This window comes from Rutidosis leptorrhynchoides, chromosome 5 (genome assembly GCF_046630445.1).
Source record: "Rutidosis leptorrhynchoides isolate AG116_Rl617_1_P2 chromosome 5, CSIRO_AGI_Rlap_v1, whole genome shotgun sequence".
In the NCBI taxonomy this organism is placed as follows: domain Eukaryota; kingdom Viridiplantae; phylum Streptophyta; class Magnoliopsida; order Asterales; family Asteraceae; genus Rutidosis; species Rutidosis leptorrhynchoides.
In genome coordinates this window covers 377,337,440-377,364,254 of record NC_092337.1, presented here as the reverse complement: position 1 = coordinate 377,364,254, position 26,815 = coordinate 377,337,440, and the positions used below count along the sequence as shown (strand labels likewise).

Here is a 26,815-nt window from a genome sequence, read left to right as displayed (position 1 = left end):
TATATAAATATAAAAGGAATTATGTGATTATATGTGTTAATATATATACTTGATATAGGTTCGTGAATCCGAGGCCAACCCTGCACTTGTTAAATGTCGTCATATGTATTTTTACTACAAAATACAGTATGGTGAGTTCATTTGCTCCCTTTTACTCTTTACATTTTTGGGACTGAGAATACATGCGCTGTTTTTACAACTGCTTTATTAAATGCTTTTGAAATATATTTTGAATTTCGAATACATGAAATGCTTTTATAAATGTTTGACGAGATAGACACAAGCAAAACATTCCTCGAATGAATTATTATGCAGACAGAAGTTCTGCGGGTTATTATTGAATTCTGTGGACATGATAATTGCCACCATTGAATTATGTGGACATGATAATTGCCACCATTGAATTATGTGGATATGATAATTGCCACCATTGAATTATGTGCACATGATAATTACCACCAATTGAAGTGAATGTTATGTATCGAGAGAATGATTTTATACACAGGTTATGTGTATGTTATTTTGTGCACAAGATATGTGTACGGTTACTAAGATTTATGAAAGATGATTTTCGTACACGAGAAATGTGTACTGTATTTAAAAGATATCACATGTACATTACAAGTGGGTATAGGATTCGGGCCCATTTGTACCATGCAGCATTTAAATCTTGTGGTCTATCAAAATGATGAATTTTATTGTTTTATTATAAACTTATGAACTCACCAACCTTTTGGTTGACACTCGAAAGCATGTTTATTCTCAGGTATGAAAGAAATCTTCCGTTGTGCATTTTGCTCATTTTAAGGACATTATTTGGAGTCGATCATCGCTCTGGGATCAAATGTTGATGACTTCATCTAGATAGATTAGGACGGGGTGTCACATTATTTACGTTAAGTTAGTTACCAAGTGCCCATAGTTATACATATACTTTTCATACTGTTTTGAAACGCTGTTGAAGCACTGAAATCTCGTGGCCTACCTTACATTACTGTTATACTTAAACTATAGCTCACCAACCTTTGTGTTGACATTTTTAAGCATGTTTTTCTCAGGTGCGTAAGGTTTGCTTGCTTCCGCTGTACTAGTCTTGCTTTGTAGACACCCGCTGTGCTTATTAGAGATGTCTTCGCATGAAACGTTTATTTTGCATTCAAACTATGTTACTTTTTGAAACAATGTATTTGTAACGACCTATGGGTCACGTACTATTATTTTTTCTTGCTATTCGTAGAAGCATACTTTCAGATGTTAAACATTTGACGTTGGTTAAAACGTCACCTTTTATCATGAATGCAATCTTATTTTGAAACAGCATATAGTATTTGACCTTGTAATGATCCTGTTGTTGATGATTCGTACACGATGATTTTGTACGGGGCATCACATTTGGTATCAGAGCATTGGTTGTAGGGAATTAGGTTGCATTAGTGAGTCTAGACCGGACCGAGTAGGATTCACTAATAGGACTAATCTACAACTTGCTAGTTTACTTGTTTTCGCGGAACTTGCTGCATGCTGCTGCTTACTTTTACTGCTATATGCCGTATACTGCTACTTGTTTTCACTACTGCATGCTATTATCTGCTTTCGATTGCATGATACTTGTCGTTATTGCCATGCTACTTACTGCTATAGATGATCTAGACTGTCGTAGTTACTTTGCCTAATACGTGCTTGCTTTATGACTTATTGATATGGAAAAAGTTATTTTTCCTTGTTCAGATGTCGGATGTCCCGCCTGTTATTATTTTGGAGAGCGACTCAGACTCATCCGCCACCTCTCCTGCTATTGTTGTCGATTCTCAGATCCCGTCGTCAACACCCTCCAGTGACTCTGGCACTCCGTCCTCTGGAGCCAGTAGCCATGCACCCGACCCAGTGATCACCTCAGACGGAGCCGAGGACCTACAGGAGATTCCAGCTCCACTTGCCCCAGGACCCTCGGAGCCACAGCACCATTCCGGTGGTGCTGTGATTCCTGGGGAACATGGGGAAGGTCCGTTCCGTAATGAGCATAACCATTGGTGCCGACGCCTTCCTGATGGACGTCTCGTGCCGATCCCGCCTTTCAGATACCGACTGATGACTACAGGCCGAGCACATCCACCTTCCAATGATTCCGATGACTCATCATCTGACGACTCAACATCCGACGATTCCAGGGACGATGATTCCGATGAGGACCCCGAGGAGGCACCCGTACAGCCACCCTCCACCCCACCGAAGAAGCGGTATCATTTCGACGGTACTTTTATTTCGGGGGTTAACGGAGGTAGGTCGTTCGTTAACGTACGTGGACTGAAGGTTAGAGTTACCGCCCGTAAGCGGCTTGTGCCGTATCCTGCCGATCCATTCATACGTAAGGCTCCCCGTTACGCAGCATCTACTTCTGGTACCGGACCGTCTGCACCACCAGCACCACCTGCACCATCAGCACCGCCTGCTCCATCAGCCTCTCCCTCTGTCGAGGAACTGACGAGGGAGGTGGATATCCTCCGTGCTCGGGTAACTGAGCTCGAGGACCAGGTGTCCCACATGATGGACATCCTTTACCTACCGTTACCATAGGGCTTTTGTATTAGATTTCTTTATGTAATCCCGTTTGTAGTTTCATGTTTCACTCATGTATTGTACGAACCTATAAGGATGTATGCAACTTTTATTAATTAATGGAACTTTGGGTTGTTTAACTTTTATACAGTGTTTTATTTACGTTACTGTATGATGATTTTGTGGTATCTGAATCTATTTGCGTTACTTAATTAGCATGTGTTGTGCTGATTCCATGTTGGTTACCATATACTGTATTACTATTATTCGAATACTGGATTTTGACTTGAGTCAAAATTTTTGTTTAGAACATCAATGGCCAACGAAAGATCAACGCCCACAGCAGCACAGATCGAAGAAATGATCACTGAACGAGTAGCCGCAGCTTTAGCGGAAATGAACCCCCAAGCCCCACCAGTTAACCAGCCCATTCGTAATGGGTGTACTTATAAGGAATTCCAAAGCTGCAAGCCCCACAACTTTAGTGGTACTGAGGGGCCAGTTGGTCTCACTAGGTAGTTTGAGAAATTAGAATCTGTGTTCCGAGTTAGCAACTGCTCAGAGACGAACAAAACCAAGTATGCCTCTTGTACGCTGTCAGACGGCGCACTAACCTGGTGAAACACACTGGCTCAAGAAAAGGGTATTGATGAGGCGTATGCTACCCCGTGGGAGGAATTCAAGGGGGCCATGATTGAAGAGTACTGTCCCCGAACAGAGATCCAGAAAATGGAGGCCGAGTTTTGGCAGTTGAAGGTTGTTGGAAACGATCTTGATGGTTACAACCGTAGGTATCTGGAATTAGTTCTAATGTGTCCAACGATGGTTACCCCGGAGTTTAAGCGGATGGAAAGGTACTTGTGGGGACTTCCTAAGTCCATTAAGGGAAATGTCACCTCGTCTAAGCCACCTAATGTCCCGGAAGCTATGCGCATGGCGCACACCTTAATGAACCAAATTATCATCGATGAACCAGAAAAGGCAAAATTCGAATCGGGTAGTAGTGAGAAGCGTAAGTGGGACAACAACAAGGGGAGAGTCTATGATCAAAACCCAGCCAAGCGACATGAAGGTTTCAAGGGAAACAACCCCAACCCGAACACTAGCTCGAACTCTAACTACAAGGGTAGTCTGCCGCAGTGCAAGAGATGCTACAAGCATCACACCGGGTACTGCAACGTGGTCTGCGAAAAATGTAAAAGAACTGGGCATATTGGCAAAGACTGCAAGATCACCACCTTGAATGTGAAGACAAACCCTAATGGACCGAGAAAGTGCTATGAATGCGGACAGACGGGCCACTTCAGAAATGAGTGTCCCAACAAGCGAAAGGACGGCGGACCACCGTGTGGCAGAGCTTTCAATGTAAATGCAAGGGATGCTCGTGAGAACCCCGACTTGGTCACATGTATATTCACTATCAACAATCTATTAGCTTCTGTTCTGTTTGATACTGGTGCCGATAGAAGTTATGTATGTAGACACTTTTGCTCTAAGATAAATTGGTCGTTAGTTCCTTTAAAGGAGAGTATGCTTGTAGAGGTAGCCAATGGAAAACTTGAGAAAGTTGACCAAGTTAGCCGAGGAGCTATTATCAACATAGATGGTGTGGATTTCTAGATTGACTTGATACCCATTAAGTTGGGAAGCTTTGATGTTATTGTCGGTATGGACTGGTTGACCAAGATAAGGGCCGACATTATCTGTGGAGATAAAGCTCTTCGTATACCGTACGGAAACGGTGAGCCGCTGATTATTTACGGAGAGAGATATAGCTCAAAACTGAATCTCATTAGTTGCATGAAAGCGCAAAAGATCATGAAGAAAGGACGTCTTGCTGTTCTAGCACATGTGAAAACGTTAGAAACTGAGGTGAAGAGCGTGGATGATGTACGAATTGTGAACGAATTTTCCGATGTCTTTCCGGAAGAATTACCTGGATTACCACCACCGAGAGCAGTAGAGTTTCAGATCGATTTAGTGCTAGGAGCTGCACCTGTAGCTCGCGCACTTTATCGACTCGCACCTTCCGAAATGCAAGAGTTGTAGAGCCAATTACAAGAACTGCTAGACCGTGGATTTATCGAACCAAGTTTCTCGCCTTGGGGCGCACCTGTTTTATTTGTGAAGAAGAAGGACGGATCATTCCGCATATGTATCGACTACCGTGAACTCAACAAATTGACGATCAAGAATCGGTATCCTCTTCCCCGAATTGACGATCTTTTCGATCAGCTGCAAGGATCAAGCATTTACTCTAAGATCGATTTGCGATCCGGTTATCACTAGTTGAGGGAGAAAGAGAGTGACGTGATGAAGACTGCATTCAGAACTCGTTATGGTCATTATGAGTTTCTCGTGATGCCATTCGGTTTAACCAATGCACCTGCCGTATTCATGGACCTCATGAATCGTGTATGCAAGCCATACCTGGATAAGTTCGTTATCGTCTTCATAGATGATATCCTCATCTAATCCAAAAGCGAAGAAGAACATGAACAACATCTCCGCCTAGTGTTGGAACTCTTGAGACAAGAGCAACTTTATGCAAAATTCTCCAAGTGTGAGTTTTGGTTGAAGGAAGTCCAATTTCTGGGTCACGTTGTGAGCGATCAAGGTATCAAAGTTGATCCCGCAAAGATTGAAGCTATCAACAAGTGGGAAACCCCCACTACTCCGACTCATATCCGCCAATTTTTAGGCCTCGCCGGTTACTACCGAAGATTTATTGAAGGTTTCTCTCTGATTGCGCGTCCTTTGACCGCGCTGACTCACAAAGGGAAGAAGTTCATTTGGGAACCCGAACAGGAATCAGCATTTCAAACCTTGAAAAAGAAGTTAACCACCGCACCTATCTTATCACTTCCTGAAGGTAGTGACGATTTCGTCATTTATTGCGATGCTTCGAAGAGTGGTTTTGGTTGTGTACTGATGCAACGCACAAGGGTTATCGCTTACGCATCCCGACAACTGAAGATTCACGAACGAAATTACACAACGCACGATCTCGAGCTTGGAGCCGTTGTCTTTGAATTAAAGCTATGGAGACACTATCTTTATGGAACAGAGAGCACTATTTTCACCGATCATAAAAGCCTCCAACACATCTTCGATTAGAAGCAACTGAATATGAGACAGCGTCGATGGATCGAGACACTGAACGACTATGATTGTGAACTTCGTTATCACCCTGGCAAGGCCAATGTTGTAGCTGACGCTTTGAGCCGAATGGAGAGGATGACACCTCTTCGTGTTCGGGCACTGAACATCACCAATCATTCGAACCTCAATAGCCAAATCCGAGTAGCCCAATATGAGGCTCTCAAGGAGGAGAATATATCTCATGAATACTTGAACATTCTCGTTTCTCGATTTGAAGTTAAAGAGACTGGACTCCGATGCTATGCCGGAAGAATTTGGGTACCTCGTTATGGAGATCTATGGAACCTTATACTAGGTGAAGCCCACAAGTCGAGATATTTGATTCACCCAGGAGCGGGTAAAATGTACCACGATCTTAAGGAACAGTACTGGTGGCTTAATCTTAAGAAGGACGTTGCAACTTATGTCGGTAAGTGTTTGACTTGCTCAAAAGTTAAGGCCGAACATCAGAAGCCTTCTGGGTTACTTCAACAACCAAAAATCCCACAATGGAAGTGGGAAAGGATAACAATGGATTTCATTACGAAGTTACCAAAGATGGTGGGCAGATACGATACCATCTGCGTTATTGTTGACCGTCTTACTAAATCTGCACACTTCTTAGCCATGAAGGAAACGGATACGATGGAGAGACTCGCTCAACTATACATAAAAGAGGTTGTATCTCGTCATGGTGTGCCCTTATCGATCATCTCAGATCGCGATCCCCGTTTTGCTTCCAGATTTTGGCGTTCTTTTCAAGAAGCCTTGGGAACCCGTCTCGACATGAGTACCGCGTATCACCCGCAGACCGACGGACAAAGCGAACGTACTATTCAGACTTTAGAAGACATGTTGCGTGCATGTGTTATTGATTTCGGAAAGGCTTGAGAAAGGCATTTTCCGCTAGCCGAGTTCTCTTACAACAATAGTTATCATTCGAGTATTAATGCCGCACCTTTTGAAGCGTTGTATGGCCGCAAGTGTCGATCTCCTATTTGTTGGGCCGAAGTAGGCGAAACGCAAATCACCGGACCCGAGATAGTCCATGAAACAACTGAGAAGATTGTCCAATTTCAAGCGAGACTCAAGACGGCCCGTGATTTCCAAAAGAGTTATGCCGACCTTAAACGTAAAGACTTTGAATTCAACGTGGGTGACCGTGTAATGTTGAAGGTCGCGCCTTGTAAAGGTGTGATCCGTTTTGGAAAATATGGGAAGCTCAATCTGTGATACATTGGTCCTTTTGAAATATTGGAACGTGTTGGACCCGTTGCTTACCGTTTGGATCTTCCAACTCAATTGAGCTTCGTTCATCCTACCTTTCATGTATCGAATTTGAAAAAGTGTCTTGCTGAACCGGAACATGTCATACCATTGGAGGAACTTACAATTGATGACAAACTCCACTTCGTGGAAGAGCCTGTCAAAATTATGGACCGTGAGGTCAAAACTTTGAAACATAACAAGATTCTGATCGTCCGAGTACGATGGAATGCCAAATGAGGACCTGAGTTTACCTGGGAGCGAGAGGATCAAATGATGCAGAAGTATCCTCACCTTTTCCCAGCTCCTCCATCTACCTCAGCTTAAAATTTCGGGACGAAATTTTCTTTAACAGGTGGGTAATGTAACGACCCTGGATTTTCCAACGTATATTTATTAATATTTATTATTAATGCTTGTGTTTTAATAAGCGTGTTCTTATACGTGTTACTTGTTACCGTATTTAACTTTTCATGGCCCGACTTGTCTTTGTGACACACGTACTTTTCACGAATAATATTTTCGAATATTATTTACATTCATGATTAATTAATATTGATCATTTTTAATTAAGTAATGTAACTAGTTAATTACTTGGGCTTTGCTTATTTAATTGTTACATACTTGGACTTGGGCCTTTATTAATGAACATGGACTTGGAAGCCCACCTTACTTCTCTTAATGGATTAATTAAGAGCCCACTTTATGCTAGTAACATCTTAATGATAAACAAGATTAATTAGTGACATGAGGAATCTAGTTACATACATACTTACACCATTTTCCCATGCCAATTTGCTTTAATACCATTTCAAGCTAACACCTTCTCCCCATGCAAGAAAGCAAGCACTTGACTTTCCCTCTTTTGGCTCCTAAACCGTCGGTCACCAAGGGGTATGAGGGAGCTCCATTTCAAATTTTTTTGTATACTTATTTACTAGTATTCTTCATTTCTCACACACACTTACTTACACTTTCTTCCTCCAAGCTTTTTCTCTCTAGTTTGTAAGTAAACAAACTTTATTTCTTCTTCTTTTTTTCTTGGGAAAACCGAAACCTAAATATTCATCATCATCATTCTTATTTGTTTAATTACTTGTAGTTGTTTGTAGTTGTTAAAGATCAAGTTATCTAGCTTGAATCTTCATGTAATCTTGGTTACTTTCATCTTTTGTTTGTAAAGAACCAAGAACAAGAATCTAAACTTTCTAGTTTATGGTTCTACACTTAAATGTTTTAAAGATTTAAAGTTCATAAGTTTCATTATCATACTTGTGTTCATGTTTGTAAACTTAAGGTTTACTTTCTTAAAAGATCAAAGCATTGGATTGAATCTTTCTAAGTATGAACAACCATGAACTTATTACTTGTAAATTTAGTTTATTTCTTCATGTTATGTACTTTTAAATTCGTGATTATTGTTCTCTGGTCAAGTATTACTAGTTAATCTTGATCTCATTTTTCTTGAACTAAAGTTAACTTTATAAGTTCAAGAACATGGAAGTTTAACTTTCTAGTTATAACTTCATATACTTATGTTGGATCTAAGTTTATATAACTTATGGTCTTCTAATTTTGTTGTAAATAAGAGCTTACAAGCTTACATACATTTTGCAAGTTGAAAATCTAAGTTTCATAACTTATGATTTCATTAAAGTGTAGATCCAAGTTTTGTAACTTAGGATCTAACTTAAGAACACTAGATCTAGACTTTCTAGTCTAGGATCTTTAAGATCTAGCTAAGATCTAAGTTCTACAACTTAAGATCTTGTTTATTTAGTTTACTTTCAAGTTTATAGCTTAATATTACTTTTATAACTCAAGTATGTGTCGGATCTAAGATCTTGATGTAACTTTGGTTCATCAAACTACATACAACTCTTAAGTGAGTTGTGCTACATATCTTAGACTTACACTAGTGTTATGATGGTCAAACCTTGGTTAAGATGATGCAAACCCATCAACGAGTTGTACACTTGAAGCTATACGCATCAAGGATGAGGACCGCGATGAGCATCAAACACCAAGAACCCACCGGAACACCTTTACTTACTATTTATGGAACTGATCAGACTACCTGGGCTACTGGAAAGTTGATTTTCAGTTAGTTCGGTTCGAGTAGATTATTTTCCGTTAAGACCTCGTCTTAATCCGAGTTACAGTTTAGGATCTATGGCCTCCCGAAAGTCACTACACCCTATTAACGTTGTGCTGAAATTTCTGACCTACTCGCACTTAAACCGTCACCACGGTCAAATGATGATGAGTTTGGTTCTGGAAATTGGTCAGCCTCTAGGGGACTCATATACGGAGCCATGGCCACTAGTCTCACCTCATTTCAGTTTTTATAGAGGTCGTGGCGACTGAACAAAGTCAGCCCTTGTTTCAAACCCTAGTCTTGACTTAAAACTTACTTTACACTTTTTGTTTGATGATGAATGATGATGATACTTAAGACCTAATTTACATACTTTTAAACCTTTGGGAACAATTTACTGACTTAGTAACTTTTGACTTAGGTTGAGGAACTTCCGGACCAACTACTTGTTTACATTTCCCTCGTATCGACTTTTACTACTTTCCACTGTGAGTTATAGCATCCCTTTTTACTTTAACTATTTTGAGAACTGAGAATACATGCGCATTTTACATTTTACATACTAGGCACGAGTACTTAAACTTTATATATGTGTGGGTTACACAACGGCATAAACTTTCCCCTTAGCTCGGTAACGTTTAGTCATTGGTCTTTGAACCGGTGAACGCGAATCTTAGATATGGATCCATAGGGTTAGACATCCCCACTCGGGCTAGTAGGACTAGCATTTAACAGGTGTTTAATACTTCGTAAATATACGCACTCACCAAGTGTACTTTTAGGGGGTGTTATTTACGTTAAGTTAGTTACCAAGTGCCCACGGTTATACATATACTTTTCATACTGTTTTGAAACGCTGTTGAAGCACTGAAATCTCGTGGCTTACCTTACATTACTGTTATACTTAAACTATAGCTCACCAACCTTTGTGTTGACATTTTTAAGCATGTTTTTCTCAGGTGCTTAAGGTTTGCTTGCTTCCGCTGTACTAGTCATGCTTTGTAGACACCCGCTGCGCTTATTAGAGATGTCTTCGCATGAAACGTTTATTTTGCATTCAAACTATGTTACTTTTTGAAACAATGTATTTGTAACGACCTATGGGTCACGTACTATTATTTTTGCTTGCTATTCGTAGAAGCATACTTTCGGATGTTAAACATTTGACGTTGGTTAAAACGTCACCTTTTTTCATGAATGCAAACTTATTTTGAACAACATATAGTATTTGACCTTGTAATGATCCCGTTGTTGATGATTCGTACACGATGGTTTTGTACGGCTCATCACATAATTGTCCAGGTGGAGCTAATCCGGCAAATGGCTCCAAAGATGCTAACATTGTCTCCGTTGTTACGGAGAGTGACGAATTCCTCTGAAGTCACGTCATCCTCATGGTGTGTCCGCGCCACCATGGAAAGGGATATTCGTTAGCGGTTCCACAATTGCACATGGGCATTGGTTTGGCGTTTATGCAGGTTGTGTGGTGGAAACGAATGTTGTAGCTGATGAAACTTCCTGGGAAAGCCAAACAGGAAGTTGCACCATAACAGTTCAGCTGGGTATACAACATGTGCCGATACAAAATGCTTGGAATGTGATATTCTAAGTGCTATACTCTTTATGGTGGAGTATGATAATTCTGTTTAGAGTTATGATTGTCTGTTATGACAATGATTGTCGGGTCTTGACAATGTTCGATGAAGATGCAAGTTTTGTCTCTTGGGAGATAATGTCAACGACATGAAGATGAGGATCTTGAAGTTGTCGTCGAGGAAGCGTCTACATCGGTTATCCTTGCAATGTGGAAGCATGGTTATCTTCTTCTATTCAAAAGGTGGAGATTTGTTGGTTTGATTTTTTGGCTAGTAGAAGAAATATTTTTTGCTTAGTCCCACATCGGTGGATGGAAAGAGTGGGAAGTAATCTCTTTGGTTATAAAAGGAGCTTATGGGATTACTTTCAAATTGCACCAATCAATACACTTTAAGTATTTGATTATTTCTTTCTTTCTTACCATTGTTTGAGAGTTGTATTAGTTAAATATTTTGGAGAGTGTAGTTGGCTTAAGAGAGTCGTCTATATCATTGTAACAATTTGTGATATAGTGTATTCTCTCTTTGGGGGTCGGTGGTTTTTCTACTGTTTTGGAGTTTTCACGTTAAATCTTGTGTTGTGTATTGTTCTTATTTCTTTACTATTATTGTTGGGCTGGGTGGTGGGAATTAGTGAGACCGTAATTTCCCAACACTTTCCAGACGGGTTCTTCGGGATTGACTTAATGAAGGATACTCGCCTAATTCGCTTGTAGGGAGCAACCTATATAATGTGTTCAAGTGTAATAAAATTTGTATATTAGCTTGTCATTAAATACAATTGTATAATATATACGATATAACATAATAGATCGATTTTCATTCATACATATGTATCTTCAGAAAAAAGATTTATATATGCGAGAGTTCAGTGCCAGAACTTGAACCATATTTTAGGAGGAGTAAAACTAATGACATGAGTTAAATACTAAAAAAACATTATTTTTTAGTAAAAAAAAAATTTAGTGTAAATTATTTTTTTTTTCTTTTCAAATTCAGGTTGGGCGGATACCACCCTCCGGATACATTAATACGTAATCTTGTTAGAGTTTTGTAAGCAGGGATAATCTTGTCATTTATAATCTTTAAAAGATCAAGCATCTATTCCTAGACAATTTATAAGGGTTAAAGATTGAAGATATAAGTTTACTTGATTAGAAATGAAGTCCATAACTTGCTTATCAGATAAAGTGCTTCCACTTTTCCTCACTACATATGCCATCGGAAACTGGCCAACATTTTTATCTGGAAACCTGAAATACAAGTTACAAAATTTAAATTGTTAAAATTAGTTTCTGATGATTTCATGTAATCATGAACTTTATAACATCTGTAAACTTACGGGATCACACCACAATCTTCTATATCGGGGTGAGTTAGTAACAAAGCTTCTAGTTCTGCCGGTGGAACCTATTGGTTGAAATAATAGATAAATAAATACAATATTACTCTTTATTTTTCTAACAGTGATGATATATCGATCATATATAAGGAGTAGTTTTTCTTAGTAAGCGAAGAAACCCTCCTATAAACGAGCACATTGGCTCCCCATAGAAGGTAAAATCTCGGGTAATCAAGCCAGCCCCCTGAGCACGAGACATGTTACCGGGTGACTTGCGCATCATGCGCACCCTCTAGTCAGACTCCCTTTTTAAACAATTTGACATAGTCAGGAATTGAACCTGGACAGTATGCTTCATTGGTCAAATCGGTGTCAAAAATTGTTAATTAAGAGCTCATGTGTAATTTTGATGGATATATCAAAAACTATACCGGATATATCACTATTCACTTCATATCAAAAGAGAACAATTATGTTCAACATATCAGGCAAAAAAGTGTGTTTTTTATTTATCGACATTTTAAACTTCGTACTAAGTGTGACTAAACAGTCATTGTTGTAAACTATTACTATTATTGAATATATATGTAAATGCCATCATATAGCATGTTAGCGGCTTGTTGGTTACCTGATAACCATTATACTTGAGTTCTTTTAACCTATCGACTACGAACAGAAATCCATCTTCATCAATGTAGCAAAGGTCTCCTGTTCTTAGCCATCCATTTGAGTCTAGCGTTGAGATGTAGCTTCCGAATTATTAAAGTAACCTGAAATGAGAAATTCATTCGGTAATAACGGCTACAAGGCTTCAAAAGCGTTGACGATGTAGCTTCCGAAATATACAAGATTTATGATTGGTCTATCAAAATTGTTACCTGGTTGAATAATATGTTATGCGACTTTTAACTTATTTTTGTTTATATATATATATATATATATATATATATATATATATATATATATATATATATATATATATATATATATATATATATATATATATATATATATATATATATATATATATATATGACATAAATACGGAATAGTGTTAAACCTAATGTTGCTAGAATCTAAACGTAGCGAAAATCACAAAAAGAGCTTTAATAAAAATAAAATCTAACTTTTGAGATCGATTAAGTCAAACCTATTGATGTCGTAAGAGATTAGATCGATGTCTCAAATTGTTATTAGTATTGGGATGTTGGAAAACGATTAGAGTAATTCTAAGTGCGGCTAGGGTTTCTAAGGTGTAACTTGTAAATGAAATCCGAAACCCCTATTTATATATTGTTAGTCATCCTTCGTGCTAAAGTCTCTAACTTCCGTGCTAATAACCAGCCATTTAACTTTGGAGTTAACTTTAACGATCTCGTTACCTAAACAATCAAGGATTGATAAACTTTAACGATCTCGTTACCTAAACAATCGACGATTATATCAACATGTATAAAACACAATCACTTAGCTAACATAAGAAACAACCAAACAAATATCCAAATGTCCAACACATATCCATGTACAATACTGTTCAATCGGAACCAAATGACTGAATTAAACAATACAAACGCAATGTGAACTAGAGATTTACATCATGCAATATAAATAGCCACTTAGTACGTTATGTCGATTTTGATGCTTGTTGCACCAACAGTTGACCATATTGAGATTATTTTGTTTAGTTAATTATACGGAGTAGTTTCATTCGTTTAATTAGTCTACTTTACAACTGTATGTATTTGACTTTATAAAAATATCCGCACATGATATTTATACTCCGTAACATGCATCACGTGGTGAATATAATACAACTATAAATTAATATATCTTGTTTTTTTTTTTTTTTTGAAAAGCAAGGAAATTTTATTACTTCTAAAACGAAAACAAATACATCGAAACAATAGAGAAAACCACGAGTACCCATAAGAGGGCTACACAATTTACATGCACGTTTGAAGAGTTTGCAAACCAAACTACCACGCTGTATACGTTACAAATTACATTAGTTTTAAATACACACTCGGGTCATTTATCCACGATAACCAATCAAGTTTCTTCTTTTTTAAGCGATGCGATATCCACTCGAAATATTTAATTTGCACTTCGTTAAACGCACCCGGGGTGCCCCAACATTTTCCACGAAAGACTTTGTTATTCCTATTCTTCCAAATTAGGTACGAACAAACCCATGCAACTGCTTGCCATATTTTTTTTGCCTAAGCTTGAACAAGATGTCAAACCATTGCCCCGTAGAATCTCATTTATGCTTAGGTTGGAAAAGGTACCATGCCCCCACCAAGAATACACACGACACCAAAGATCATACGCATGTTTGCACAATATTAACGAGTGCTCCACGGACTCAAGACTATCGTCACATAGCGGGCATCTCGTACTATTTAAATCGATGCCTCGCTTGTCCAGATTAATCAAAGTTGGAAGTCGTCTTTGAATTGATCTCCACACAAAAACCTCTAGCTTTTTCGGGACTAAATTATTGGGTAGAGTTTCAAAAAAATGAGACGTACCCGACATAACTTGATCTTCTATGGCATTGCGCAATTTCTTAACAGAGAATTTGCCTTCATTGGAGAGCGACCACCTCATGGAGTCGATACCAGTATTCGAAAAACAGTACATCGAAATCAGATTGCACAAGTCCAAGAGTGCGCTTTCGGTTCTTCCAGCAGGAGTTCTTGTCCAGCTCCACTTCAATATCAGAGAGTCACCAACGCGTTCCACCCGATCTTTAATGGCCACGTCTTTATTACTTTCCAGCCTGAATAACCGAGGATACGCAAGCTTCAATTTGGTTCCACCTAACCAAGCTTCGTTCTAGAATGCTGCTGCCGAGTCTGAACTGATCTTTTTCACGAACGAATTGATGAACTGCACTCCAAGCTCCTGAATGTCATGACCTGCTAAAATAATAGAACGCCAAACGCTAGGTTTTAAGGCGCGAATTGCTTCATTCCTTAAATCCAAGCCACTACACGAACCATAGATACTTTTAATGATTTTAGCCCATAGGATTCGGTTTTATTTTGAATCTCCACCACCATTTCCCAAGTAAGGCTAAGTTTTTATATTTTATAGAACCAATATTAAGCCCCCCATGTTCATATGAAGAAAGAACATTAACCCATTTAACCCATGATAATTTTGTACTCGAAGCCGACCCGCCCCAAAAGAACACTCGCCTCACACTCTCAAGTGACTTTAAAACACATGACGGAGCACGAAAAAGCAAGAAATAATACAATGGTAAACTCGAGAGGATCGATTTAATTAGGACTAGTCTTCCACCAAAAGACAACGATCGCATTTTCCAACTTGACAACCTAGCCTTGATCTTGTCAATAACCGGGCTCCAACTACTTATTTTGTTCATATTCCCACCAATCGGAAGGCCAAGATATGTAAAGGGGAAAGAACCAACTTGACAATGTAACCTTTGAGCCATATTTTGCACATTTACCTCACTAACACCAATACCATAGAGAAAACTTTTATGAAAGTTTACTATTAGTCCCAAGACTAATTCAAAACATTTAAGAAGATTTTGTAGGCTATACGCATTTGCATGGTTCCAAGCACCAAGAAAAATGGTGTCATCGGCATATTGGAGATGAGACACTAAAACATTATCTTTACCAACTTTAACTCCTTCAAAAAGACCCTTTTCAGTTGCCGATTTCGTTAAGATGTTAAGTCCTTCTGTCGCGAGGATAAAAAGGAAAGGCGACAACGGATCCCCTTGTCAGATACCCCGCCCTAAAGAAAATTCTTTAGTGGGAGAGCCGTTAACAAGAACCGAAATTGAAGCAGATTTTAAACATGAGAGAATCCAATTCCCCCATCTATCACCAAAGCCCATACACTTCATCACGTCCATCAAAAAATTCCAATTGATGCAATCAAACGCCTTTTCAAAATCGACTTTAAAGAGTATACCTTGTTGCTTGTTCTCCTTTAGAAAATTAATGGTTTCATTCACAATCAACGCACCATCTAAAATAAATCTACCTTTTATGAATGCACTTTGTTCCGATCCTACAAGTGACGGGATACACTTCTTTAAACTATTTGAGAGAATCTTTGCAATAACCTTGTAATAACTCCCAATCAAGCTAATCGGGCGAAAGTCGTTAAGCCCACACGGATTAGGCTTCTTCGGAATTAAAGTGACGAAAGATGCATTACAACCGCGTGACAATTCACCTTTATCCCAAAAGCCTCCATTAAATCACCTTTAATTGTTTCCCAGAACTGCTTAAAAAATCTTAGATTAAAACCGTCCGGCCCAGGTGCCTTAGTACTACCACAGTCAAAAACGGCATTCCTAATTTCAAGTTCATCAAAAGGTGCTTCTAAATCGGATACATTACTAGATGTTAAGGAGGGATAGCAGAGATCTTCCATACTTGCCCTTTCAACATTAGTTTCCTGGAATCTGCTTTCAAAGTGCTTAAATACCTCCTCCTTTATTTCGCAAGGCGATTCGATCCACAAACCGTTAACATATAACCCACGAATGTTGCTCTTGTTGTTGTTTCTTCATTATTAGCAATGAAGTCATTAAATCTCCGAGCAATGTTTATGACTATATAGATGTTTAGAAAATAGAAAATAAAAATTAAACGGCGTAAATAGAATTAAAGTTAAAATTTAAACTTATTAATAATATTGAATATTGATTGACATTTGATTTTAATTTTAATATTAACGACTAAACGTTTTTTTCACTTTAACCAACTTAACATCATAGATGATATTCTTCTAATCTTAATCATAATACTCAAACACAACTCTATTAGGGGCTTCCAAAGCATTAGCCTCAGGTAAGAAAACTCCTAAACAAATAATCGAAGATGGCCCCCGATTCCGATCAACAACGCAATAACAAATCCCTTTCAACCTTTTTCATCACCAATTTCCCCCACCACTTTACCTCTTCAGACCTTCGTGAGATGTTTTCATGTTTTGGAGCGATTGCAGATGTATACATCGCAAGGAAATTATCAAAATTGAATAAACGATTTGCCTTCATTCGTTTCCACTCTCTAGCATCGAATCGTAACCTAGACAAAGAGGCTGCGTCGATTTGGGTAAGCAATTTCCATGTCTTTGTCTCTCGTGTACGTTTTGACAGGTCTTCCAATTTTAAACCTAATCGTACACAAGCTACTCCTGTTAACCCCACGCTTGCAAACCACAATTCCAGTCGTGTAAATCGTGTTAATCCACCTCCCATTAACTCTTATGCATCTGCCATTATTGGCAATCGTTTGGATGCTCAGATTCACACACCTCTGAAACGGATCTCTATTGTTGATGAGGAATGTCTTCAATTGGAAAACTCTGATCTGATCCTTTTGGGTAGAGCAAAAACACCAACCCAAATCCCTTATCTCAATCGAATTTGGTTGGATGAAGGTTTCTGTCCGCTACATTGGTGGGGATTGGGTTTGGATTGAATTCCCTAACATCGAATCCGTTTGGAACTTTAAGAAATGCCTTGCAATACATAACACCCTTGCTGATATTTTGCCTTACTCTGAAACTTTTTCTGTTAAGGAGCGTGCAATTTGGATCGAAATATCAGGTTTACCGATTCGTGCGTGGACTGCACAGGCTTTTAAGAAAATTGCCTTTCGTTTTGGAAGAGTCCTCTTTCAAGATACTGACATCAATGATAAAAAAGGAGCAGGAAAAGTTTGTATTCTATCCACAAACTTGAACCTTATTCACGAGAAGACTTTGGTCCCGGTTGCAGATAAAGAATATTCTGTACTTGTGAAAGAAGTAGCTGACTGGAATCCGACTATTTTGAAGGCACAAGTAGATTCGAATGAAGAAAAATCTGATGATGAGGACCATCAGAACTTTAAAGTTCTCTCTGATGATTCTAGTAGCGACGATATAGAGGAAGGTGAATACGTCAATGATTCTTTTGATTTGTTGGGGCAACCACACACATTTCAGTCCATTCCCAAAGTGCAACCTCAAGGCGAGCAGGATTTCAATCAGTCTGTTGCCAACTCTCCTAATATCGGCTTTAATAATTCTGGTATCAATGAAAAAAAGGAACAACCTGTTCCCGAGGAATGTAATTCTCAGCCTCAAGACGGTAGTAGCTTATCCAAAGCACCTGGTTTTAGTGGAACGAAACAAAATAATGGGAACCCAGTTTTATCAACCGAATCAACGGGAAATAACAAGTCTCCTTCGGTCAACGTGGACGAGGTGCTCTGTGAAAAATTAGATAACTATATCACTTTTGGGAATTCCTTAGGCTATGACATGAAAGGTTGTCAAAGAGATCTCAAGAAACTGCTTGCTAGTTTGGGTGCTCATAACTCTGTTTAATGAATACGTTGTCAATTAATCTTGGTGGAGGGGTGAGATCATTAAACAAACAAAAATGGGTGAGAAGTCTTTGCATAGATCATGGTATTGTCGTTTTGGGTATTCAAGAAACGAAACTTACTCAACTTGATATTTTTGTCGTTAAATCGCTTTGGGGTAACTCCCTTTTTGAGGTGGCTTCTTCTAGTGCCCGTGGTCGTTCAGGTGGTATTTTAACCATTTGGGACCCTACTAGTTTTGTGAAGAAAAGGATTCTTTCTTTCGATAATTTCCTGATCGTTGAAGGTTTTAGAAAAGGTTTTCAAACTCCCTGTTTTCTTATTAACATTTATGCTCCTCAACAAAGACCTAAGAAGATTCTTTTGTGGTCCTATTTATCTTCGTTTATGGCTAATAATATTGGTGAATTCTTACTTTTTGGTGACTTCAATGCTGTTCGGGCTCCTCATGAACGAGATGGATCTTCCTTTTGTCACCTAACTGCAGGCGACCTCAATGGCTTTATTCTTAACACTAGCTTAGTGGATATTCCTTTAAGCGGGCGTAAGTTTACTCGTTCCAATAAATTTTGCAACAATAGAGCTCGGTTGGATCGGTTCTTAATGTCTTCTGACTGCTTTAATGATTGGCCTTCAATGGTTGGTAGAATCCTGCCTAACTTGTGGTCGGACCATTGCCCGATTATTCTAACTGTCGACAAGTCTGACTTTGGCCCGATCCCCTTCAAGATCTTTAATTCTTGGTTTTGCATTGACGGTTTTGACCAAATTGTTGTTGCTGCTTGCGATGAATTCGATGCTTCATATGCATGTTGCGACGTAAATTCTTTTGTTTACTTTAAAGACAAGTTGAAATTTCTTAAAGGTAAGCTGAAGGTGTGGCATAAGTCGAAAAAAGATGTGAATTTTGTTGATCGATCTAATTTGCTTACCCTTATTGATAATATTGATTGTGAGCTTGATAATGGAGGTGATTCCGCTACTCTTTTCCCTCGTCGTATTGAGGCCTTAAACAATCTTTTACGCATCAACAAACTTGATGCGATGGATGTAGCTCAGAAGAACAAGAAACAATGGATTCAGTTTGGCGACGAAAATTCGGCTTTCTTCCATTCTTCTATTAAGAGGAAGAGAAAAAAGCTTGCTGTTCCTGGCATCATGTATAACGGAGTTTGGGAGGCTGACCCGTTGGCTGTGAAAGGCGCTTTTCTTGACTGTTTTAAAGAGAAATTTATGCGCGTAGATTGTGTTAAAATCATTAGTCCAAGTTCTCACCTTTTGAAGCTGACTCCTGCTACTGCCGATACTATTGAACAACCTTTTTCAGCTTTTGAAATTAAGCGTGGTGTTTGGGACTGTGGAGATGATAAGGCTCCTGGCCCGGATGGTTTCTCGTTTCGCTTTATTAAACATTTTTGGTCTGTTCTGGAGCCTAATATTACTGATTTCGTTGAAAACTTTTATGCATCAGGTCACTTTCCAAAAGGTTGCAACTCATCCTTTTTCACCATGATCCCGAAGGTTGATAATCCGTTGTTTGTCAAAGACTATCGCCCGATTAGCTTGATTGGCATTCAATATAAGATCCTAGCGAAGATTCTTGCTAATCGTCTTGCTGGGGTCATCGATTATATCATTAGTCCAGAGCAAACTGGTTTTATTAAGGGACGTCAAATTCTTGATGGACCTTTAATTATTAACGAAGTCATAGACTGGTGCAAACGTCGCAAGAAAAAGGCCATGATTCTCAAGGTGGATTTTGAAAAAGCCTTCGACTCAATAAGTTGGGATTTTATTTTTTCGATGCTTTCTTTCCTGGGATTCGGTAAGAGATGGATTATGTGGATCAAAGGATGCCTCACCTCCTCTTGTGCTTCCATTCTGGTTAACGGTTCTCCTTCTGAGGAATTTCGTATCGGTCGTGGATTGAGGCAAGGAGATCCCCTGTCTCCGTTTCTTTTTATTATTGGTATGGAAGGGCTTCATGCGGCTATCCAAGATGCCATGGACGCAAGCTTGTTTGCGGGTATTCGTATTGGCAATCGTAACACCTCCTGTCTCCTTTCACATTGTTTTTTTGCAGATGATGCTCTTTTCGTGGGAGAATGGAATGACGATAACATATGCAACTTGATAACCTTGCTCGAGTGCTTCTATACTGTTTCTGGCTTACGTATAAATATTCATAAGTCAAACTTGTTAGGGATTGGCATTCCTCAAGATGAAGTGATTCGTGTGGCTTCTCTTATTGGGTGTGCTCATTCTCCTCTCCCTTTTAAGTACTTAGGCTTTCCCGTGGGTGCTAACATGAGTCGTATTGACAATTGGTCCCCGGTTCTTGATAAAGTCGAGAAAAGACTTGCATCGTGGAAGGTTAATCTATTATCTTATGGCGGTAGACTTACCTTGGTGAAGTCGGTTCTTGGCACTCTTGGTACATATTTTTTTTCGATCTTTAAAGCCCCAAAGAGTGTTATTAATCGCCTTGAATCTATTCGTGCAAATTTCTTTTGGGGTGGTAATCCGGGCGATAGAAAGATTCATTGGGTCAAGTGGGATGACATTTTGAAAGAAAAAGATAAGGGCGGTCTTGGTGTGATTAGCATGGAATCTCTCAACAATTCTCTTCTTTATAAATGGAGGTGGCGTTATGTCCATAACAAGAACCAAATTTGGGTCAAAATTATTCAAGCTATTCATGGTGTTCAACCGGATGGCCTTTATCCTTGCATCACGCGTGCTCCTGCTACTTGTTGGGGCAAAATTAACAGTTGTCTTTTATCTTTGCACTCTTTGCAGGTTATTCACCCTTCAATCTTGTCCATTCATGTTGGAAATGGTCTTCATACTAGATTCTGGATGGATAGATGGTGTCATGATTCCACTCTTGGTGCTCTTTTCCCACGTCTTTTCTAACTTGACGTGAATAGGGAATGCTTGGTTTCTGATAGATGGCAGAACCTTAATTGGGTTTGGCAATGGCGAAGAGGTGTTCGTGGTGGGGCAGAAGCTGATCAACTCACTTCTCTTTGCAACTTATTGGAGAATGTTTCATGTACGGATAAGGTGGACAAGTGGGTTTGGTCTCTTACTTCTGATAATGTGTTTTCGGTTAGCTCTCTTCGGCATATTTTAGATAGCTCTATGGACGTCTCCCGACACACGTACTGGAATAAAGTGATCCCTTCTAAAGTCCTTATTTTTTATTGGCGCCTTTTGCTTAATAGATTGCCCCATAAGAAGAATTTGCAGGCCCGAAATGTGTATTGTTCTACTTTCTCGTGCTCTGATTGCGGATTTTTCTTGGAGGATTCGAACCATATTTTCTTTCATTGTCAGTCTGCTTCTCAAGTGTGGAGTTTTGTTGCTTCATGGACCGGTATTTCCCTGCCTAGGTGGTCAAATGGGTTGGAGCTTCGGAATTGGCTAGCTTCGGCCTCCCCAGACCCAAAAGTTACGCTTGTTTTACACTGCATCTGCATCGCATCTCTCTGGTCTATTTGGAGGCTCAGGAACGATATTGTCTTCAGCTCCGGTTTGTTCAAGAAGAGCCATCTTTTAGACTACATTGTTGTTAATGCTTTTGATTGGTTATCCTCTAGATCTAAGTTATTTAAGATCGATTGGAATGTTTGGCTTCAATTTCCTTTGAACATTTTGTAATTTTTTCCTAGCTTCTTGCTAGCTTAATTTAATTCTGCCGTTCTAAAAAAAAAAAAAATAATCGAAGAGATTAACCACCATTTATTATATTATAATTAATTTTAATTATTAATTGATAATAATAAGTAATAATATAAAAATATTAATAATAAAAAGAAAAAGAAATACTTAATAATCATATAGGAATAGGAACCACAATTAATATTAATATTAATATTAATATTAATAATGATAAATAAATAAATAAATAAAAATAATAAATGAAAGATTAAAATATAAATTATAATTATTAATTATTAATTAATAATAAATTAATAATAATAAGAACATTAATAACGTGAATAACAATTATATAATTATAGTTATAATTATAATTATTTTGTTTATAATTAGGTTTTAAAACAGTAGTTGGCGTCTTGGTTGATACGTTTTATTTTGTATTTATCAAATTAATACCATTCAATTACTATACTATCCAATCTATGTATATATAGTCATATAAAGCTCTAAAATAATGATGTCATCATTCAGCCAATTACCCTTTACTTTTCATAATGATGATGTCATAATTATATATTAATTTAATTAAAAAAATAATACGATATCTTTTATAAAAGGAAACATTAATCTCTCCTAAATTGTAATTTTAATTTTCTAAAAAAATTTAAAGGCATTTATTATTACTAATATTTATTATTATTATTAAAAATATAAATATAAGTACCTAACTTTGAGCGAACTTTATTACAGTATATTATTTATTTTTAATATAATAATTATAATTATAATTATTATATTATTATTAATATTCAAATATGTATTCTTTTTACGAAATTAATTACGTTACATATGTATGCGAAAATACATATCTCTATATATTTGTAAAAACAACAACAATCTTCTTAGTTAAACGGGTCATTAAAATAAATGAATTTAGCATTTACATTTATTTAATACCTAAAATATGTCATTTTATTGTTTCGTTTAAACAAACCCGTAAAATTCACGGGTCATTTCACTAGTTAGATATTATTATCCTTATACTAAAAGAGTAGCCAAGAGTTACTCTAGCAAATAGAAAATTCTTTATTTTTCATTTTCATCATTCAGTTCCTAATTTTATAATTTCTAAACTCTTATTTATTTCAACCAATCAGAAAATTATTTTCAATATAAAATTTTTGATGGATAGAGAATGAAGTTAGTGAAATTTTCTAAAATAACGTACATAACGTAATTTCAGAGTACTTGTAATGAAGAGAAAGTAATATCTTTTTTTATAAAGCATTTCAATTTTACTTTCTTGCCCCTACAACGTGAACCCACCCTTTGCTAGTTAGACCACTTGTTATGCTATCGTTCACGTTACAACGCCACAACACAAAGTTGTGGGCGTTGCATTTTTACGTTGTTGATGGCATGGAGCGAAGAAAACTACCGGCAACATCAATCCTATACTTGATTTTCATTGATTTTAAGATTTTTAATTTAAAATAAATATTTTTTATGTGGAATTGAATTTAACTGTTGTTATTGTAATTTCTATTAGTTAATTACCAATTATATTTTATCAGAACATTTTTTTACCACAATAAAATACCTTTAAGACAACATTGTCTCATTCCACTTTCACAACCCTACACTCTAACAAATGGTATTAGAATTAGAAGTTTGAACTACTTATATGTATTTTTGTATTTTTGTAAAAAGAAATCTTACATTTAACTTACCGCATATTCTATGCATTTCACATATATCCTCACATATCACCAGGATATATGCATTTTGGCAAGTAACATGCACAAACATTTATATATAGACACTTCAAGTTTATCACATGTTAAATAAATAAATTTAGTTTACGATGGAACTAGTAGTTGTGTAGCTAGTAGTCTTACCTTTCATAATCGTAGGACCCTTGAGCAAAAGCTCCCCGACTTGGTTCGCGGGTAACGCAATTCCACTCTCCGGATCAACAATTTTTGCTTCCATACTTGGCGCTAACCTCCCAACCGTCCCGTACATCTTGCTCTCCTCAATCGTATCAGTGGACCCCCCAGTTCCCGTTGATTCTGTCAGCCCGTACCCTTGAATAATCATCACTCCACTATACGTTTTCAAAAACCTTTCCATCAACTCCTTACTTAACGGCGCCCCGCCCGACATCATCCACTTCATACTTCTTAAATCATATTTCTTCCTTATTTGTTCCGCGTTGTTGACCAAAGTCATAAGTACCGGTGGCACCACCGGTACATAGTTGACTTTGAACGTCTCAACCGCAGATAACATTTTATCAATATCGAATTTTGGTAAAACAACAATCGTCTCTCCAAACGCTATTAATGCCAATACAAACACTACTAATCCGTACACGGGAAACATCGGAATCGTGCATAGAAACGTTTGTGGACCTTCTTGTAGCTTAAATCGTTCCGCGATAGTTGGAACCATTGCTATTAAATTCCCATGCGTCGAGATCACTCCTTTAATCAATCCCGTTGTACCCGATGAGTACAAAAGCGTAGCCGGATCATCGCTATTAACTCGCTCCTTTACTCTTTGCTGACGTGGCAGCTCCTTAATTATATTCTCTATATTACTCACAATATTTCCAATACTATTGTGACCACATCCATTTCCAGAATCCATAACTACAATTGGGAGATTTGAACCTACAAGTTTAGGTAATAAATCAACTACAGTGAACACAATCACCGGTTTGGAATCAACGATCTGTTTATTAATTTCGGTGAATGTGCTGATTGGATTGGTGGTGGAGATTATGGCACCAATTGACATAACTGAGAGACAAACAATAGGAAAATGAATTGAATTAGGTGAAAGAAGTAAAACGACGTCGCCTTTACGAATACCGAAATCGTAGAGCCATGAAGAGACGGATTCGATTGATTTTCAAACGTCGTTGAAGGTGAGACGGGTGCCGGTTGACGCATCGATGTATGCGGTGGTGCCGTGGTGTGCTAGTGCGGAAATGAAGTTGGTTATATCGAGTGATTCTGTTGCTGGTAATTGATGTTTGCAGCGTGGTATACGAAATAGCTTATATTTTTACAGAAAATACTATTAAATACGATACAATTTTACACAAGATATTTATTTATTTATAGAATGGATATACTTAAACCTTGCTACAACACTTATAGGCAGTGTACCTAATCGTACAGTAGTGTAGTTTTTAGTAAGTCCGGTTCGTTCCACAGGGAATCTTTTTAAACAAAGCTTAACGCTATATTAGTTTACTTTTATAGAAATACAAATATATATATAAGTAATATTATTATTATAAAGGGGGGTTTTTACCGTTTAATGACCGGTTTGTCAATTTTAAAACTTTAGTCGCAGTTAAAACCAAATGTAAAATATTAAAAATAAATACAAGACTTAAATTAAAGCATAAAGTAAATAACGATAATGAAATTGCGAATAATAAAAGTGCGATAAAATAAATTTGCGATAATTAAAAAGTACGATAATTAAAAGTGCAATTAAATACAATAACAATAAAAATGCGATAATTAGAAGTGCAATTAAATATAAAATAAAGGAAATTAAATATGAAATAAAAGAATTATGCTTATTTAAACTTCCGTAATCATGATGTTTGACGTGTTGATTTTAGTTTTATGCCCATGGGTTAATTGTCCTTTGTCCTGGATTATTTAATATGTCCGTCTGGTTTTTGTCCATAACAGTCCATCAGTCATAAATATAAAGTGCGAGTGTCCTCGTCAAATTATCCTTATACCCGAAGTTAAATATTCCAACTAATTGGGGACTTAAACTGTAACAAGATTTTAATACTTTGTTTAATAATTACACCAGGATGTCGACTGAGTGTAACCCAAGGTTTTAATATTTTGTTATCAATTATACCAAGTGTCCTTGTACATAATTTCACCCCTGTTTTAATTATTCTAGTGGTTATTAATCCATTCCCGTGTCCGGTTAAATGAACGATTATTCGTACATATAAATACCCCGCCCATCGTGTCCGATTGAGTGTATATGGTAATTTATAGGGACGCTCAATTGTAAATCTTTATATTAACATTAACAAACTATCATTTAGTTAAACAAATATAAAGCCCATTAATAGCTCATAGTCTAATTTCCACAAGTGTCGTTCTTTTGTCCAAACCCCAATTATGGTACAAAGCCCAATTACCCAATTTTAGTAATTAGCCCAACATCATGATTACTTCGGATTAAATAAGCATAATAATAACTTAGCTACGAGACATTAATGTAAAAAGGTTGAACATAACTTACAATGATTAAAAATAGCGTAGCGTTACACGGACAGAATTTCGACTTACACCCTTACAATATTCGCTAACATACCCTTATTATTAGAATTATAATTAAAATTAAAATTAAAATATAAATTATAAATATATATTTTACGTATATATGAAGAGAAGAGAAAGATAGATTGATTTTTGGTGCACCAAAGCTCGATTTTTATAGGCATGTGGGCTGGAACTGGGGCTCATGCGATCGCATGGATTTATGCCTTCCAGGCCATACGATCACATGGCCAGCTGGGGAGGCTCATTCTTGGTGGTTTTCTTCTGCCGACGGTTTTATAAATAATATAATATATTAAATAATTATAAGAATTATTTAAATATTATATTATATTTATGTGCATAGTTGACTTGTAATTTTTAGTCCGTTGCGTCGAGCGTTGAGAGTTGACTCTGGTCCCGGTTCCGGATTTTCGAACGTCCTTGCGTATAATTTAATATCTTGTACTTTG

General features: G+C 37.5%; 1 pseudogene; it reads right to left on the bottom strand.

Annotated features, from left to right (window-relative positions):
* The window catches only part of LOC139849762 (probable CoA ligase CCL5), a 126,936-nt pseudogene that overhangs the window by 84,625 nt on the left and 15,496 nt on the right, over positions 1 to 26,815 (bottom strand).